The 18,627-nt window shown below is 48.0% G+C and overlaps 1 protein-coding gene across 1 annotated transcript in view; it reads right to left on the bottom strand.

Annotated features, from left to right (window-relative positions):
• LOC140426104 (volume-regulated anion channel subunit LRRC8C-like) overlaps positions 1 to 18,627 on the bottom strand; it is a 152,884-nt gene that overhangs the window by 48,450 nt on the left and 85,807 nt on the right. The window lies entirely within an intron of this gene.

Raw genomic sequence — 18,627 nt, 5'->3', positions numbered from 1 at the left:
AATCAAGAAGGTTAACGGAACGCTATCCTTTATTACAAGAGGAATTGAACATAAAAGTAAGGATGTTATGCTTCAGTTATACAGGGCATCGATGAGAACACATCTCAAATACTCTGCAATTTTGGTCTCCTTTTTCAAGGAAGGATATAAATTCATTGGACACAATTCAAAGGCGGTTTACCAGATTGAGACTAGTTTGAACAGGGTGAGCCTGTTTGCACTGGAGTTTAGAAGAGTGAGGAGTAACTGGATTGAAGCATACAAGGTCCTGAATGGTCTTAACAAGGTGGACATGGAGAGGGCGTTTCCTTTTGTAGGTAAACCCAGAACTAGGGGGTCACGCGTATAAGGCAGAGACAATTCTTTCTCTCAGAGGATTGTGCGACTTTGGAGCTTTCTGCCTCTATGATAAACTTAGAAGGCAGTGGAGGCGGGGTCATTGAATATTTTTAAGGCAACGGTAGATAGATTTTTGAAAGGCATGGTGATCAAAGGTTGTCAGGGATATGATGGGAATGTGAAACTCAGAACACAACCAGATTGACCATATACTTACTGGTGGGGCAGGCTTGAGGGACCGAATAGCCTATTTCTTCTCCTATTTCGTAAGTTAAGAGAAGGTAATAGCATAATCTGCTCTCCCTTTATATATTATTCAGTATTGACTGATGACCAAGAGCCCCTCAAGAGGGTAGAAAAGCAACCTTTGTGTCGTTTGGTGAAGTGTTTCCTGGTACTACAGTATGTTGACTCATATCTAACAGAACATGGTAGGATCTTGCAGAGAGATGTACTGTTCCTCGCTACCCTGTTCTGAATAATATAGATACAAGTGAAAGTACAAGACAGATTTAGCATGCCATGGTCTACAGAGATGACAATCATTTAGACAACAATTCTGTACAAGGATTTTAACAATGTATTTGATGGGGTGCTGCATGGGAAAAGTCTTTATAAAATTAAGAGAGTATGGCACCATGGCTAAAGAATAGGACACAGTTGTGGTTAATGGATGTTTTTCTAAATTGGAATCTCCTAAATACAGGGTTGTGACCATTGCACTTTTCGAAGGGAGCTTGCGACAGGAGCTACAAGTACAATAAATGAAAGGCAAAGAGGAGCTGGGAGAATTAGTCATCCAAATACACAAATCTTTAAAAGTGAGACCTCAGGTTAATGAAACTGTAAAAATAATTAAAAAAAAAAAATTTAGAGTACCCAATTCATTTTTTCCAATTAAAGGGCAATTTAGCGTGGCCAATCCACCTACCCTGCGCATCTTTGGGTTGTGGGGGCGAAACCCAAGCAAACACGGGGAGAATGTGCAAACTCCACATGGACAGTGACCCAGAGCCGGGATCGAACCTGGGACCTCGGTGCCGTGAGGCAGCAATGCTAACCACTGCGCCATCGTGCTGCCCTTTAAAATAATTTATAAACCAAGAGATGCAGAAGTGAAGCAAAACTGCAGTTGGAAAATACTGGGGATGAAGTTCAACTTTGGCAGGTTTGCAGGCGAGATGCACTGAGATGATACCGGTGGCGAGAGATTTTAACTATGAGGAAATAATATTGAAACTAGGGGATCTTTTCATTTGAAAGAGGATACCCGTGTTCTACATTGAAAGGTTTTAATAAGGTAAATTTGTGAAAACATTTCCACTTCTGAATGATTCAGTAACTAGAGGACATAGGATTATCACCAAAAAACAGTGGTGGACACATTTTTCCTATACATGGTGCAGAGGGTTGTTAGCACATAGAATGCCTTACCAGAAAGTGGTTGAAGCAAAATCCACCGCTTTTAAGAAACAAATGATTAAATATTTGAATATAAAAAATATTATGGGGAAAGGGTGGGGAGTATCTCTGAGAGTCAGCACAGGCACCGTCACATCTTCAACAATGTGTAATACACTGATACAGTATTGCTGAAAATAGAGTCATGTCGCTGAAGCTTTTCATCTTGCACTCATCAGGACAAACACAAGGGGCGCGATTCAACGGGGAAAAAACGGAGCCCGCTTTTGGTCGTGTTTAGTGGGGTGTTTCTTGGCACTGAGAAACATCCCGCTATTCAACAGCACTTTGCCGTGTTTTTGGCCTCAGCGAGGAAATGCCTTGCAGCATTTCCTGTACTGACCCACTCAGCTCAGCATTGCAGGAAGAGTACGCGCTGTTGTACCTTTAAAACCTCTGATCCATTCGACCAGTTTATTTACTCAAACGTTTTACTCAGGTGCCCTTATTTGCCAGATGAACAAAGGACAAAACAGGTTCACAGTTTAACGTAATTTTATTCACAATTCTATTACTCAAGAGATTATGACTCAGACTCACACCTGAGTTTTGTAAAGGAGGCTGGAAGGCTACAATCACTCTATGTTGATTGATGCAAGATCAATAACTCCGGAGCGAGATTGGAGACAATTGAAGGCTTTAATACGCTAGATGTTTCCCCCAGCAGCGCAGGTACAGAAGAAAGCTGCTGGGGCAGCACGGGCTCTTATACCCCGCCTTGCAGGGCGGAGCTAACATACAGGCTTAACCAATGGGAACAAGTACATTCTCCACCAATGGTATTCCGGCATTACCAGGTACTGTAATCCTTCTAATACAGACTACCACATTCACCCACTGTTAAAAAAAAGAGTTCGGCGGGGGTGGTGGCTTCGTATTACAACGTGGTAAAGTGGTAGAAGTTAGTTATGACGGTACCGTAATACCTCCATACAGCGTTTTGCCTTATTACATCTTAACTATTTACAACAGTAATGTACATTTCAAAAAGAAGCAATTAGTCGATCGGTGGCCCTGGTCATCCTCTGCGATCGTCGTAGCTTTGGTGGTGATGCCGGTGGAGGTTCGGGCGTCTGTGATCCGGGAGCGTGGTTTCAGCTTCTGTGGCAACTTCGTCACCCCTAGACAGGGCCGGTGGAAGGACCGGCTGACCTGGGAAGGGGGCGGCTGTGGGGTGCGCCGGTGGGAGGGAGGGTGGGACTGGTGGCGGGGCTGTGTGTGGGGATCCAGCGGGCGCCAGGTCCCGTAGGGAGACCGTATCCTGTCGGCCATCGGGGTACACCATGTAGGCATACTAAGGGTTAGGGTGGAGGTGATGGATCCTCTCGACCAATGGGTCCGATTTGTGCGCCCGCACGTGTTTTCAGAGCAGGATGGATCCGGGAGCTGCCAGCCAGGTTGGGAGCGTTGTCCCAGAGGAGGACTTCCTGGCGAAGACAAGGAGACGTTCGTGAGGTGTTTGGTTGGTCATGGTACAGAGCAGTGACCGGATGGAGTGGAGGGCATCCGGGAGGACTTCCTGCCAGTGGGAGACTGGGAGATTCCTGGACCGCAGAGCCAGTAGGACGGTCTTCCAGACCGTTCCGTTCTCCCTCTCTACCTGTCCGTTTCCCCGGGGGTTGTAACTGGTCGTCCTGCTCGAGGCAATGCCCTTGCTGAGGAGGAATTGACGCAGTTCGTCGCTCATAAAGGAGGATCCCTTTTCACTGTGTATGTAGGCGGGGAAACCGAACAACGTAAAGATACTATGGAGGACTTTTATGACGGTGGTTGCGGTCATGTCGGGGCAGGGGATGGCGAATGGGAACCGGGAGTACTCGTCAATCACGTTCAGGAAGTACGTGTTATGGTCGGTGGAGGGGAGGGGACCTTTGAAATCCATACTGAGGCATTCAAAGGGATGGGAAGCCTTTATCAGGTGCGCTTTCTCTGACCTGTAGAAGTGCGGTTTGCACTCCGCGCAGATTTGGCAGTCCCTGGTGGCTGTCCTGACCTCCTCGATGGAGTAGGGCAGGCTGAGGGTCTTGATGAAGTGGAAAAAGCGAGTGACCCCCAGGTGGCAGAGGTCCTCGTGGAGGGCTCGGAGGCGGTCCACTTGTGCATTGGCACATGTGCCGCAGGATAGGGCATCAGGAGGCTCGTTTACCTTCCCGGGACGATACAAGATCTCATAGTTGTAGGTGGAGAGTTCGATCCTCCACCGCAAGATCTTGTCGTTTTTTATCTTGCCCCGCTGTGCATTATCGAAGATGAAAGCAACCGACCGTTGGTCAGTGAGGAGAGTGAATCTGCCGGCCAGGTAATGCCTCCAATGTCGCACAGCTTCTACTATGGCCTGGGCCTCCTTTTCGACTGAGGAATGGCGGATTTCGGAGGCGTGGAGGGTGTGTGAGAAGGCCAGGGGTCTGCCTGCTTGGTTGAGGGTGGCCGCCAGAGCTACGTCGGACACGTCACTCTTGACCTGGAAGGGGAAGGACTCGTCGATGGCGTCCATCGTGGCCTTTGCAATGTCTGCTTTGATGCGGTTGAGGCCTGGCTGGCCTTTGTCGACAGGGGAAAAACTGTGGATTGGATCAGTGGACGGGCCTTGTCCGCATAGTTGGGGACCCACTGGGCGTTGTAGGAAAAAAAAACCTAGGCAGCGTTTCAGGGCCTTGGAGCAGTGCGGGAGGGGGAACTCCATAAGGGGGCGCATGCATTCAGGGTCGGGGACTATAACTCCATTACGCAATACGTAGCTGAGGATGGCTAGACGGTCGGTGCTGAACACGCATTTATCCTTGTTATACGTGAGGTTAAGGATTTTTGCGTGCTGGAGGAATTTTCGGAGGTTGGTGTCGTGGTCCTGCTGGTCGTGGCAGCAGATCGTGACATTATCGAGGTAGGGGAATGTGACCCGTAAACCGGACCGGTCAACCATTCGGTCCAACTCTCGTTGGAAGACCGAGACCCCATTAGTGACACCGAAGGGAACCCTTAAGAAGTGGTAGAGCCGCCCATCTGCTTCGAAAGCAGTGTATTTGCGGTCACTAGTGCGGATGGGGAGCTGGTGGTAGGCGGACTTAAGATCCACCGTGGAAAAGACCTCGTATTGCGCGATCCTGTTGACCAGGTCGGATATGCGGGGGAGAGGGTACGCGTCAAGCTGCGTAAACCTGTTGATGGTCTGACTGTAATCGATGACCATCCTATGCTTCTCCCCGGTCTTTACAACCACTACTTGAGCTCTCCAGAGGCTGTTGCTAGCCTCAATGACACCTTCGCTCAGTAACCATTGGACCTCTGACCTAATAAAGATCCGGTCCTGGGCACTGTACTGTCTGCTCCTGGTGGCGACTGGTTTGCAATCCTGGGTGAGGTTCGCAAACAGGGAAGGCGGATCGATCTTGAGGGTCGCGAGGCTGCAGACAGTGAGGGGGGTATAGGGCCGCCGAATATGAAAGTTAGATTTTGGAGGTTGCACTGAAAGTCCAACCCTAGGAGTGTGGCTGCACAGAGGTGGGGAAGGACGTAGAGTCGGTAGTTTTTGAACTCACTTCCCTGGACCGTGAGGTTAGCTACACAAAACCCCTTGATCTCTACTGAGTGAGATCCGGAGGCCAGGGAGATTTTTTGATTAACGGGGTGGACGGGGAGAGAACAGCACCTTACCGTGTCGGGGTGTATGAAGCTCTCCATGCTCCCAGAGTTGATTAGGCAGGACGTTTCATGCCCATTGATAAGCACCGTCGTCGTAGCAGTCGAGAGTGTTCGGGGCCAAGACTGGTCCAGGGTCACCGAGGCTAACCGTGGCAGCAGTTGGATGTTCTCTTTGGGCGGTGTGTGGTCAGCCGAACTGGGCTCCTGGGCGTCCATCCAAGATGGCGGCGCCCACTGGTTGCACATGGCTGGGGGTGCACAAAATGGCGCCGCCCATCCATCGCACGTGGCGTCCGCTGGACAAGATGGTGGCGCCCGGAGGGCACACGTGGCCCTGGAGGAGGAAGATGGCAGTGCCCGCTGGCCTCACGGTGTCCGTGGAGAGGGTTGTGGTGGCGGTCCATATTCGCCTCCGGAGACCGCAGCGACCGCCCGGGCCTGGCATACCGCTACGAAGTGGCTCTTTTTGCCGCATCCCTTGCAGATGGATGAACGGGCCGGACAGCGCTGTCGGGGGTGCTTGGCTTGCCCACAAAAATAGCAGCAGGGCCCTCCGGAGTTGCCAGGCTGTCTCGCAGCACAAGCTTGTGGGGGGATGGGAGATGCCTCGGGGTCGGCCGCGGAGGGGTTCCACGCTGCCCAGGGTGCTGCCGCGTGGTCGGGGACGTACGCGCAGGTGTTTCGGGAGGCCACATCTAGGGAGCCGGCAAGGGCCCGTGCCTCCTCGAGGCTTAGTGTCTCTTTCTCCAGCAATCGCTGGCGGATTTGGGAGGACAGCATACCTGCAACAAAAGCGTCCCGGATCAAAATTCTGTGTGGTCGCTCGCTGAAACTTGCGGGCAGCTGCAGTTTCTCCCCAACACCAGGAGTGCACGGTAGATTTCTTCCACTGATTCTCCAGGGATTTGTCGCCTCGCCGCTAGTTGATGTCGGGCGTGGACCTGGTTTACAGGGCGAATATAATGTCCTTTCAGCAGCTCCATTGCGGCATCGAAATCGTCCACGTCCTCGATGAGGATGTAGATTTCTGGGCTCACCCTTGAGTGCAGAATTTGTAGTTTCTGTTCTCCTGTGGGTGTGTTTTCGGCCGTCCCGAGATATCCGTTGAAGCACGCCAGCCAGTGCTTGAAGGTTGCCGCTGAGTTTGCCGCGTGGGGGCTGAGTTGCAGACACTCCGGCTTGATTCGGAGCTCCATTCTTTAAAAACTAGCGTATTAAATTGATGCACGATCAATAACTCCGGAGCGAGATTGGAGACAATTAAAGGCTTTAATACGCGGGCAGCACGGTAGCTTTGTGGATAGCATAATTGCTTCACAGCTCCAGGGTCCCAGGTTCGATTCCGGCTTGGGTCACTGTCTGTGCGGAGTCTGCACATCCTCCCGGTGTGTGCGTGGGTTTCCTCCGGGTGCTCCGGTTTCCTCCCACAGTCCAAAGATGTGCAAGTTAGGTGGATTGGCCATGATAAATTGCCCTTAGTGTCCAAAATTGCCCTTAGTGTTGGGTGGGGTTACTGGGTTATGGGATAGGGTAGAGGTGCTGACCTTGGGTAGAGTGCTCTTTCCAAGAGCCGGTGCAGACTCGATGGGCCGAATGGCCTCCTTCTGCACTGTAAATCCTATGATAATTTATGATAATATGCTAGATGTTTCCCCCAGCAGCACAGGTACAGAAGAAAGCTGCTGGAGCAGCACGGGCTCTTATACCCCGCCTTGCAGGGCGGAGCTAACATACAGGCTTAACCAATGGGAACAAGTACATTCTCCACCAATAGTATTCTGGCATTACCAGGTACCGTAATCCTTCTAACACAGACTACCACATTGATGTCTTCTCTGGGTTCGAAACCCAGGGTCCGGTCTTCTTGCGATGGTTGTGCCTGGGGAACTCCCAGGTTATTGCCGAGGATCTGTTCGGTGCTTTCTATATACTGGGAAGCTTGGATTAAGTCATGTATATGCCCACCATGGGCCATTGTCCTAGCCAGACCCCAACTGGTTAATGGGAAATACAGGGTACTCCTGTTTATCCATGGTGGTTCAATCAAGACCCATTGTCCTCTGAAACTCCCTTTGTCTCATCAGCCATCAGCTGATTAAAGTGTCTGATGGCTTCTTTTGTCTGTTCTTGGTACTGCTGAAAGGTGATCACCTGTGCCTGGAAGTTTGTTACATATTCATAGACTTGGAGTGGGTAATGACGAAGTCCATATAGCTTATAACAGGTTTATGCCTTGGCATGGGTGCTGTTGCAGATGGCCAGAATCAATTGCAGCCAGAGCCTGATGAGACAGTTCCTGTTCCTGGCCTATGTGTATCTTCTCAGCCTATTTTCAGTACCACATTGCGGATCGGGGCACCTTTTTTCGGATTGGGGCGCCTTTTTTTAAAGGCAACCCTGATCTAGCGACCTCCCTCAGCGAACCCACAGCGGCCTCCGAATCCCCCCACTGCATCCAACTGATCCCTTCCAGGGTCCTTGAGCCGCCCGAGGGAGAGATCCAGATCGCGACGTCTTGCGCGGTTCAATTAAATCTCACGCGACGTCTCAAGTGTCATGAGGTTGCGTCACCAAGTCGGGTGCGGTGAGGACAGTAAATCCTCAGGATCGATCAAGCTAATCAAACAGGTGATAAATAGGAAATTACAAATCATCTGATGTGTGTTGAGGTGATGCAGAAGAGTTGGTTTTGCAATGAATAAGTAAATAAACAGAAGGCATTTCAATTATTATTTTTATTTACTCTTAGATTCTTATTCCATTCTCCATCTTACTGTGTCATTATCTTGAAGCTCTTGATTGCTTTTTCCCTAAATTAACAATAAAAAAAAAATCAGCATCCTAGATGTTCTGTTCTTCTCATTGTTCCTCATGGTCTTCTCCAGTAGTTTGACTGTTTCTTAAGAGTTGGCACTGTTGAACTGGCTAAATCAAAATGTGATTTGTTAGTGCATTAAACTGTACTGATACCAACCTCAACACAAGGCTGTTGTGCCTCAATCCCAGTGACAAACAGGAGCTAGCTCAATGCACTTCCATTTGCTGTTATGAAATGTGCAAACTCAAAAGGATCTCCAAAATGTTGGATGTGCTGTTCAGGATTGCTTAATATCAGCAGCAAGGACAGCAAAAAAATGAAATAGATGGCAATATCAAACAAAAAATGGCCAACAGAAGACTATCATGACATAATTTTTGTAACAGTTCTCCCAGTACTTACTGGCACAATGTAGGTTCTAGACCTCTCCGAAGCTCAGAGTATAAAAAAACGTGACTTCGCCAGGATTTGATAATCTGTGTCACAAGTAGGCTTACATTAACATTGAAATGAAGTTACCGTGAAAAGCCCCAATTCACCACATTCCGGCATCTGTTTGGGTACACGGAGGGAGGATTTAGAATGTACAATTCACCTAACAGCACGTCTTTCGGGACTTGTGGGAGGAAACCGGAGGAAACCCACGCAGACATGGGAAGAGCGTGCAGACTCCGCACAGCGAGCCAAGTCGGGAATCGAACCTGTGACACTGGCGCTGTGAAGGACCAGTGCTAACCACTGTGCTACCGTGCCACCCACATCCTTTCACATCACCCTCATTTATTGCCCATCCCTAATTGCCCAAGAACTGAATGGTTTGCTAGGCCATTAAAGAGGATGCATCAACCACATCACTGTGGATCTGCAGTTACATGTAGGCCAGATCAGTTAAGGATGGCAGATTTCTTCCCCTGAAAGACACTAGTGAACTAGATGGGTTTGTGCAACGTTCGATGATCGTCACCGCTGGTCACTACTACTGAGGCTAGCTTTCAATTCCAGATTTATTAATTCAATTTGAATTCCATCAGCTGCCGTGGTGGGATTTGAACCCAGGGCCCAAGCCTCTAGATTCCGAGAGTCATTACTGGAGAGAGTGTCACCCAGTGAGCAAGCTCCCTTCTCACAAATGCTGTCAGGCCTGCTGAGATTGCCCGCTATTTGCTCTAGATTACTAGCCCAGTGAGTTTACCACTGTCTCCCCCCTCCTCTCCCCGCCCCTTTCCCACCCAAATTACCACTATTGCCAATAAAACTAGTGAACAGTGAGCACACAATGGAACATGAACACTGGGCCATTCAGACTGGATCCAGACATCGTTTCTTGTCCACCATTTTGTGCTGATGCATTGCGTGCATCAAATCAGGACCACTTCCAAAACCTACCGACATTAGAAACAAAGCGTCTCTTATACTCGTCTTAATAAAACTCCACTGGTGAAGGCAGAGTTTTTGCCTTTTGAGTTAATTAAAGCAATAGTTTAATACTGGCTGGCTGGCCAATTTGAATTGAGCTGTGCAGATGGTCAGGAAACTGCATTTTTTATACTTTATACAAATGAATTTTAGTGCGTTAAGAATCTACACCATAGGAAAAGAAATGAGTTATATCAGTTTTCAACTAATTACACTTCTGGTCAGTGGCGCAGGTTAAGCACAGACATTGGTTTTGGGTGTCACAGACTCAGATGGAGGAGGTGGAGTCACCCTTTGACCTTCTGGTACAATTCATTGACCATGCCATTGAACTTACACTAGAGGGCAGTCATGACCCGTGGTAACGAATGTCCTGGCTGCATTAGCAAGGTGCAGCAAGTGAACATTTTAAACACCTTTATTGTGTTCTGAAAACAACCAAGACCGGCTTGCTTAACAACTAATGATGCACTGCCTTTAAGACAGCAATGTTTGGTCTGAAATTCAACAAGATATATATTCCAAATTACAGCTCAATAGAAGACATGATTGGCTTTTGATAACCAAACTTTGGAGCATTAATAAACTGGCATGCAAGAAAGAACAAGACCAACACTGTTCAAGTTTCTTTTAAAGTTACTGTGGCAGGACTAATTATAAAACAGCGCGGTAGAAATCCACCCAGAGGTGGCATAAAATAGGCAGAATACGGTCAGCCGTTTATTGAACGCAGTGCTGGATATTGAATATAGTAGCACTGAATGTTAGGCTGTGCTAGTAATGGGCAATCGTTCTGATAATGGCTGTCTCAAATCTTCGTCGGAGAACAATTTCTACATCATGACATCTTTCAAAAGTCCACGAAGAAATCGTGCAGCAGCAAAAACCGATAGACTAGCGTTGACAGTGCAGTAGGGTTGAAACAAACAGCTCATGATTGTGGAGTGGATTCACATTCATTCAGGTCATTAAGGAAGCTCCAAAGGTACACTGTATTTGCACTACAATTAAAATTGCAATTGTTCGATGTATAAAAATGTATTTTGCCCACAGTGGCCAATTGGTGGTTAGGGGCTGGTTTAGCACAGTGGGCTAAATAGCTGGCTTGTAATGCAGAACAAGGCCAGCAGCGCGGGTTCAATTCCCGTACCAGGCACCCCGAACAGGCTGGAATGTGGCAACTAGGGGTTTTCACAGTAACTTCATTGAAACCTACTTGTGACAATAAGCGATTATTATATTAGCTTTTAAAAAGAGGCCATTACCCATTTAAACAGAGCAATATCTGTAAAATCCTAGACTGAATTAGGACCACTTACATGGCTCCCCCCCACCCCCCCCCCCCCCCCCCCCAGCGCTCAGAAAGTCGGCAAGTACTATTGTGTTAAAAGGATAAATATTTTCTTGCACACAGTTGTCATGGCTTTGCATCATGGTGTTAAAACACACACGAACACATTAAAATAAACCCACGAGGCACACGATGTGGCTCTTCACCCAGAATTATTTCAGCCCAGTCCCTCTCCAACCTTGGGCACTAAAACCTCATGGAATCTGTACGAGCCGAGAGGGAACTTTCTCAAAGGTGTGCGCAAAGCCAATCTCCTGCTCCAGCAAACGGGGGCTATTGATAAATATTGATCTCGTCACCATGGATCTGATACATCAGCAAGCTTAACAGGACAACTCATAACATTTGGTCAGCAGCAGGACTCAGTGCTGGCTGGATTCCCGGAATCCTTACAGAGAGTTGCACAGAACTTACAACTGCAGAAATAAGTCAGTCTGTCTTGGTGATACTGTTTTTTATGCTCCCACCCTACGTTGCTCTAAGCATATCCGTCAACTCTATCTCTCCCTTATGGGCTTATCTCACCCGCCCCGCCAACTGCATCACCATGACATATCACAAAATAAAACATCTTCTGTCCTCTTGCTAAGAAACTTTCCAACGTGCTTTCTTGCGCTTATATAAATTGTGCTGATTTTACCAAGATTCAGGCACATTTACTCCAATATCTACAACCTAGCACAAATTCTTATGACTGGATTTCATCATTTTCAGAATGAGAGTCTTCTTAACTGCAGATCATTTGCAGCTTTGGGTAACCTGGTCAAAAGGGCCTCAATCTAGGGCCCAGGCATTAATATTGATGATAAGAGGACAAACAACTTGTACAGCATTCCTCAGTTCACGGTTTTAATAGCAGTGCACCACCAGATGATTATGCAATAGTGATTAAAAGATTAATAATAATACAATAATCTTTATTGTCACAAGTAGGCTTACATTAACACTGCAATGAAGTTACTGAGTTATAGAGACGTGGTCACACCCAAGGTGCAGGCAGACAGATGGGTGACCGCTAGAAAGGGCAGGCAGTCAGTGCAGGAATCCCCTGTGGTTGTCCCCCTAACAGGTATACCATTTTGGATACTGATGGAGGGGATAGCCTATCAGGGGAAAACAACAGCAGCCAGAGCAGTGGCACCACAACTGGCTCTGTTGCTCAGCAGGGGAGGGCAAAGTGCAGGAGAGCGATAGTTATAGGGGACTCCATAGTAAGGGCCACAGCCGCTTCTGTGGACGTGAGGGACTCCAGGATGATATGTTGCCTCCCTGGTGCCAGGGTCAAGGATGTCTCTGAACGAACAGAGGACATCCTGAAGGGGGAGGGTGAACAGCGAGGTCGTAGTACACACAGGTACTAAGGACATAGGAAGAGTGATGAGGTCCTGCAGAAGGAGTTTACGGAGTTAGGCAGTAAGCTAAAAAGCAGGGCCTCTAGGGTTGTAATCTCAGGATTACTCCCTGTGCTACAGGTCAGTGAGGCTAGAAATAGGAGGATTGTGCAGCTAAACACGTGGCTAAACTGATGGTATAGGAGGGAGGGTTCAGATTTCTGGACCATTAGGATCTCTTCCGGGGCAGGTGGGACCTGTACTGGAGGGACACCAATATCTTGGCTGGGAAGTTTGCTAGAGTCACTCGGGAGGATGTAAACTCGTATGGCAGGGTGATGGGAACCAGAATGTTAGTTTAGAAGGGGAAATAGTGGGTCGATTCTTCGCTCCCGCGACTAAGTGCCCACGCCGTCATGAACGGCGTCGAGGTTCACGACGGCGCGAAATGGCCCCGATCTCGACCGATTTAGGGCCCGAAAACGGGCTAGGATCGGGGCCGCGGGAAACTCGGGAGGGGGGGGGTTGCGAAAGCAGCGTCGTCAGCGCGCCCCGGGCATTGGCGCCGCTTTTGCGTCATCCGCTGCGTAACTGGCGTCAGCCGCGCATGCGTGGTTGCCGTCCTCCCTGAGGCCGCCCCGCAAGATGATGTCGGATGGATCTTGCGGGGCGGCGGAGGAAAGGAGGTCCTCCTTCAGAGAGGCCGGCCCGCCGATTGGTGGGCACTGATCGTGGGCCAGACCCCTTTTCCGTCCTACCCCGGTGAAAGAACCCCACTCGCCCCCCCCACAGCATTCCCGCGCTGTTCACGCCGGCAGCGACCAGGTGTGGATGGCGCCGGCGGGAAGCTGTCGTTTTGGGCAGGCCGCTCGGCCCATCCGGGCCGGAGAATAGCGGGTGTGGCGGAGAAATGCCACTTTGGATGTCCCGGGCGATTCTCCGGCCTGCGCCGCGCAGAACTCAACGGGGCCGTTCTCGCCGCTTGGGTGAATCGCGGGAGGGCGTCGGACCGGCGTCGCGGGGATAAATGGCGCGCCAGGGGATTCTCCCAACCGGCGCGGGAGCGGAGAATCGCGCCCAGAGAACCAGAATAAGAGAACAACATCACCCTCAGGCAGAGCAAAAAAGGTGACAAGTGTGAGAAGGGAGGTGGGCAATTCAGGACTGAGGGTTTTGTACCTTCTTGATTAATAAGGGAATCAGAGGTTATGGGGAGAAGGCACGAGAATGGGGATGAGAAAATATCAGCCATGATTGAATGGTGGAGCAGACTCGATGGGCCCAGTGGCCTAATTCCTATGTCTTATGGTACCTAAATGCGTGCAGTATATGGAACAAGGTAAATGAGCTTGTTGCGCACATTGAAATTGGCCGGTACGATGTTGTGGGCATTACAGAGACGTGGCTGCAAGGGGATCAGGGCTGGGATCTAAATATCCAAGGATATGTGTCCCATCGAAAGGACAGGCAAATGGGCAAAGGGGGCAGGGTTGCATTGTTAGTAAGAAATGATGTTAAATCGATAGCAAGGAGCGATATATGATCAGAAAGCATAGAATTCTGTGTATAGAGTTGAGGAATCGCAAAGGTAAAAAGATCCAGATGGGAGTTATGTACAGTCCCCCTAGTAGTAGTCAGGATGTGGGGCAGAAAAATAAATCAGGAGATAGAAAAGGCATGTAAAAAAGGCAATATCGCAATAATCATGGGGGACTTCAATATGCAAGTGGACTGGGAAAATCAGGTTGGTAGTGGATCCCAAGAAAAGGAATTTGTGGTTTTTTGGAGTGGCTTGTGACAGAGCCTACTAGGGAACAGGCAATTCTGGATTTGGTGATGTGTAATGAGGCAGACTTGATTAGAGATCTTAAGGTGAAGGAACCCTTAGGGAGCAGTGACCACAATATGATAGAATTTATCCTGCAGTTTGAGAGGGAGAAGCTGGAGTCAGATGTAACGGTATTACAATTAAATAAGGGTAACTACAAAGACATGAGGGAGGAGCTGGCCAGAATTGATTGGAAAAGGAGCCTAGCAGGGAAAACAGTGGAACAGCAATGGCAGGGGTTTTTGGGGGTTATTTGGGAGGCACTACAGAAATTCATCCCAAGGAGAAGGAATCATGCTAAGGGGAGGTCAAGGCATCCATGGCTGTCGAGGGAAGTCAAGGACAGCATAAAAGAAAAAGCATACAAAGTGGCAAGAATTAGTGGGAAGCCAGAGGATTGGGAACTATTTAAAAGCGAGCAGAGGACAACTAAAAAAGCAATAAGGGGGGGGGGGGGGGGGAGACGATGAAGCATGAGTACAAGCTAACTAGTAATATAAAGGAAAATAGGAAGCGTTGTTTTCAATATATAAAAGGAAGAGAGAGGCAAAAATAGACATTGGACCACTGGAAAATGTGGCTGGAGAAGTAATAATAGGAAACAAAGAAATGGCAGATGAACTGAATAGTTACTTTGCATCAGTCTTCACGGTGGAAGACACCAGTGGGATGCCAAAGCTCCAGGAGAACCAGGGGGCAGAGGTGAATGCAATGACCGTTACTAAGGAGAAGGTTCTGGAGAAACTGAAAGGTCTGAAGGTGGATAAATCACCTGGACCGGATGGACTACGTCCCAGGTTCTAAAGAGATAGTGGAGGAGATTGTGGAGGCATTGGTGGTGATCTTTCAGGAATCACTGGAGGCAGGAAGGGTCCCAGAGGACTGGAAAGTGGCTAATGTAACGCTGCTGTTTAAGAAGGGAGGGAGGCAGAAGATGGGAAATCATAGGCCCGGTTAGCCTCACTTCGGTCATTGGTAAGATTTTAAGAGTCCATTATTAAAGATGAGATCGCGGAGTACATGGAAATATATGATAAAATTGGACTGACAAATCTGTTAGAGTTCTTTGAGGAAGTAACAAGGAAGTTAGACAAAGGAGAACTAGTGGACATGATTTATTTAGATTTCCAGAAGGCCTTTGAAAAGGTGCTGCATAGGAGACTGTTAAATAAGTTAAGAGCCCATGGTGACTGGCATGGATAGAGGATTGGCTGACTGGCAGAAGGCAGAGAGTGGGGATAAAGGGGTCATTTTCAGGATGGCAGCCGGTGACTAGTGGTGTGCCTCAGGGGTCTGTACTGGGTCCTCAACTTTTTACAATATACATTAACGATCTGGAAGAAGCAACTGAAGGCACTGTTGCTAAGTTTGCAGATGATACAAAGATCCGTAGAGGGACAGGTAGTATTGAAGAAGCAAGCGAATGCAGAAAGACTTGGATAGGATAGGAGAGTGGGCAATGAAGTGGCAGATGGAATACAATGTGGAAAAGTGTGTGGTTATGCACTTTGGAAGGAGAAATGGAAGCATAGACTATTGTCTAAATGTGGAAATGCTTAGGAAATCAGAAGCACAAAGGGACTTGGAAGTCCTTGTTCACGATTCTCTTAAGGTTAACGTGCAGGTTCAGTCAGCAGTTAAGGCTGCAAATGCAATGTTCGCATTCATGTCAAGAGGGCTAGAATACAAGACCAGTGATGTACTTCCGAGGCTGTATAAGGTTCTGGTCAGACCCAATTTGGAATATTGTGAGCAGTTTCCGTATCTAAGGAAGGATGTGCTGGCCTTGGAAAGGGTCCAGAGGAGGTTCACAAGAATGATCCATGGAACGAAGAGCTTGTCGCATGAGGAGCAGTTGAGGACACTGGGTTTGTACTTCTTGGAGTTTAGAAGGATAGGGGAGGGATCTTGTTGAAACGTACAAGATATTGCGAGGCCTGAATAGAGTGGACGTGGAGAGGATGTTTCCACCTGTAGGAAAAACTAGAAGCAGAGGACACTATCTCAGACTAAAGGGACGATCCTTTAAAACAGAGATGAGGAGGAATTTCTTCAGCCAGAGGGTGGTGAATCTGTGGAACTCTTTACCGCAGAAGGCTGTGGAAGCGAAATCACGGGAGTGTCTTTACGACAGAGATAGATCGGTTCTTGATTCGTAAGGGGATCAGAGGTTATGGGGAGAGGGCAGGAGAATGGGGATGAGAAAAATATCAGCAATGATTGAATGGCGGAGAATCCTCAAGTGGCCTAAGGCTGTTCCTATGTCTTATGGTCCAAAAGCTCCTAGTCGCCACATTGCGGCGCCTGTTCGGGTACACAGAGGGCGAATTCAGAATGTCCAATTCACCCAACAACACGTCTTTGGGGACTTGTGGGAAGAAACCGGAGCACCCGGAGGAAACCCCCTCAGACACGGGAAGAACGTACAGACTCCGCACAGTGACCAAAGCCGGGAATCGAACCTGGTTGGCGCTGTGAAGTTTAGATAAGACTAGATGCTGGAAATATCAGTTTGTGCGCCACTGTAAAGTGAAAGGATATGTTGGGTACTTGATCAGAATTACTAAGTTCTGACAGAATCCCTGCACCTGAAACTTGAAGCTTTTATATTTTCACATCTGAAGGACTGTTTGTACATTTGTTTTTATTTTACAGTTTGTTTCTTTGCTGGATTATTCTCATTGCTTCATTTAAAACGAAGATTAAAGGGACAGTGACACGCACAAATGCCTACTTTGTGCTAACGACTACTAACTCTTTGTCTATGAAGTACTTTTGGACATCCGGAAGATGTGAAGGAGACAATATAATTACAGTCCCTTTTGGTGTTGCTGAAAAAATGCAATTCATCAAAGCTTTTTGGCTTGCACCTGTTGCCCAAATCTTTGAGATCCCAGGATAATCAAAGGTAGACTGAGCACTGTTCAAGGTCGAAGGCCTTAAGCCCATTCGGTAAATGATCCGTGGTGTGGTAAAAATTACACTGACAACCAATTTAAGATGGTCAGTCCAGCTCACAATGTGACACATTTGCGTGTGCTAGAAGCTACATTAATACACAAGGCCTTGTTATTTGCAGACAGAAAGAACACGTACACATATTGCACCTGTTTCAGCTAATCAAAACAAGTGACAGCCATTCGCTGGTTCATTTTTCAGAGCAATGCCATGACCAGAGTTAGGCTAGCTACTTTAAATTTTCAAATAATTCTTGGCAGTTAAGTCAGTCACCACTAACTGGTGCATTCTCCATGGCAACACCTCATCCAGTTAGAGTCCACTTGTCAACCAATCAGCACTCTTTTTTAAAGTTGTTCTTTCCCTTACATCCCTTGTGATTCGCCTGATGAGTACAAGATGAAAAACATTTGACAAAATGTCTTTTTTCAAGCAATGCTCAAGTTCTGTACGTCCAAACGGCCATTTGCAAATCTGCACAAGATGTTGTTTCGAACAGTTAGAAGCACCGACTTGCCTTGTTGATCCATTTGTACTCTCATCATGGGAGAGAATAATAGTCTATTTCCAAGCACAATTCCCCACCCACCCACAGTCCCTTCCAAATTCTCCCGCCCCTTCATCCTCTCTTCCAGGTGTCAAAATGCCACGCCCAAGCTTTTGAGTGCTACGAACTGTTCAATTGCAGGAAAGGGAGTTGGGTGTATGGAAATACCACCAGCATTAAGCGGTCCCATACACAGATCTCCAGCTGACATCCGGTGGCAGATTCATTGAAGGTTCTTGTCCTTAAGGCAGGGTCACATAAATCAAGTTGTGGGAGTTCAACAGCATTTTTTTTGCCCAGATCAGTTAACTAGGATCTAGGACGTGTCTCATCCCGACAGCTCTGCAACACATGCCAAAAATGGAAGCCTTAAGAGCTGGTAATTTGCAATTGCATTTTTGTTAATAACAAACTCCTTTTGTCGTGTTTCTGGATTCATATGCACTTCCCAGTTTACCACAATGACACAATTAAAGCGTGACTGGGATTTTCCAACAATTGGGAAAGTGGAAGAACAAGGGCCCAAGAATGTGTTTCTCCTATGTATCGACGAGATCTTATCTCTGCAGGGAAGAGCCTTTGATTTAAGTGAATCATGTGGCGTAATTTCAGGTCTGTGCCAAAGTCAAGCATGACATATATTGGAGGAGAGCCAAGGTGCATCCCGGAGCAACCCCATTCATTTACACAGAAGCCTGTGCATCTGCACAGATTGATAGGGAGCTGGCCAAGGAGGGAGAAAGTTGCCAACATTCAAGTCCCCCGCACGCCCCCCCGCCCCCGGTTTGGCCAATGCCTGTAGATTGGTGTCAAGGCCAATATGAAGCACTACTTCTTATAAAATCATGCAGAATCACTGAATAGGACACGTGTCGAGACACATCCTTATCCTATTCCATCAGAGGGAATTCTGGGAGTGAGTCGTGGCCCAAGATGGCA

Source organism: Scyliorhinus torazame, chromosome 7 (assembly GCF_047496885.1).
Source record: "Scyliorhinus torazame isolate Kashiwa2021f chromosome 7, sScyTor2.1, whole genome shotgun sequence".
Taxonomy (NCBI): Eukaryota; Metazoa; Chordata; class Chondrichthyes; order Carcharhiniformes; family Scyliorhinidae; genus Scyliorhinus; species Scyliorhinus torazame.
Note: the sequence above shows the minus strand (reverse complement) of the source record. Positions and strands in the feature narration are given on the sequence as shown.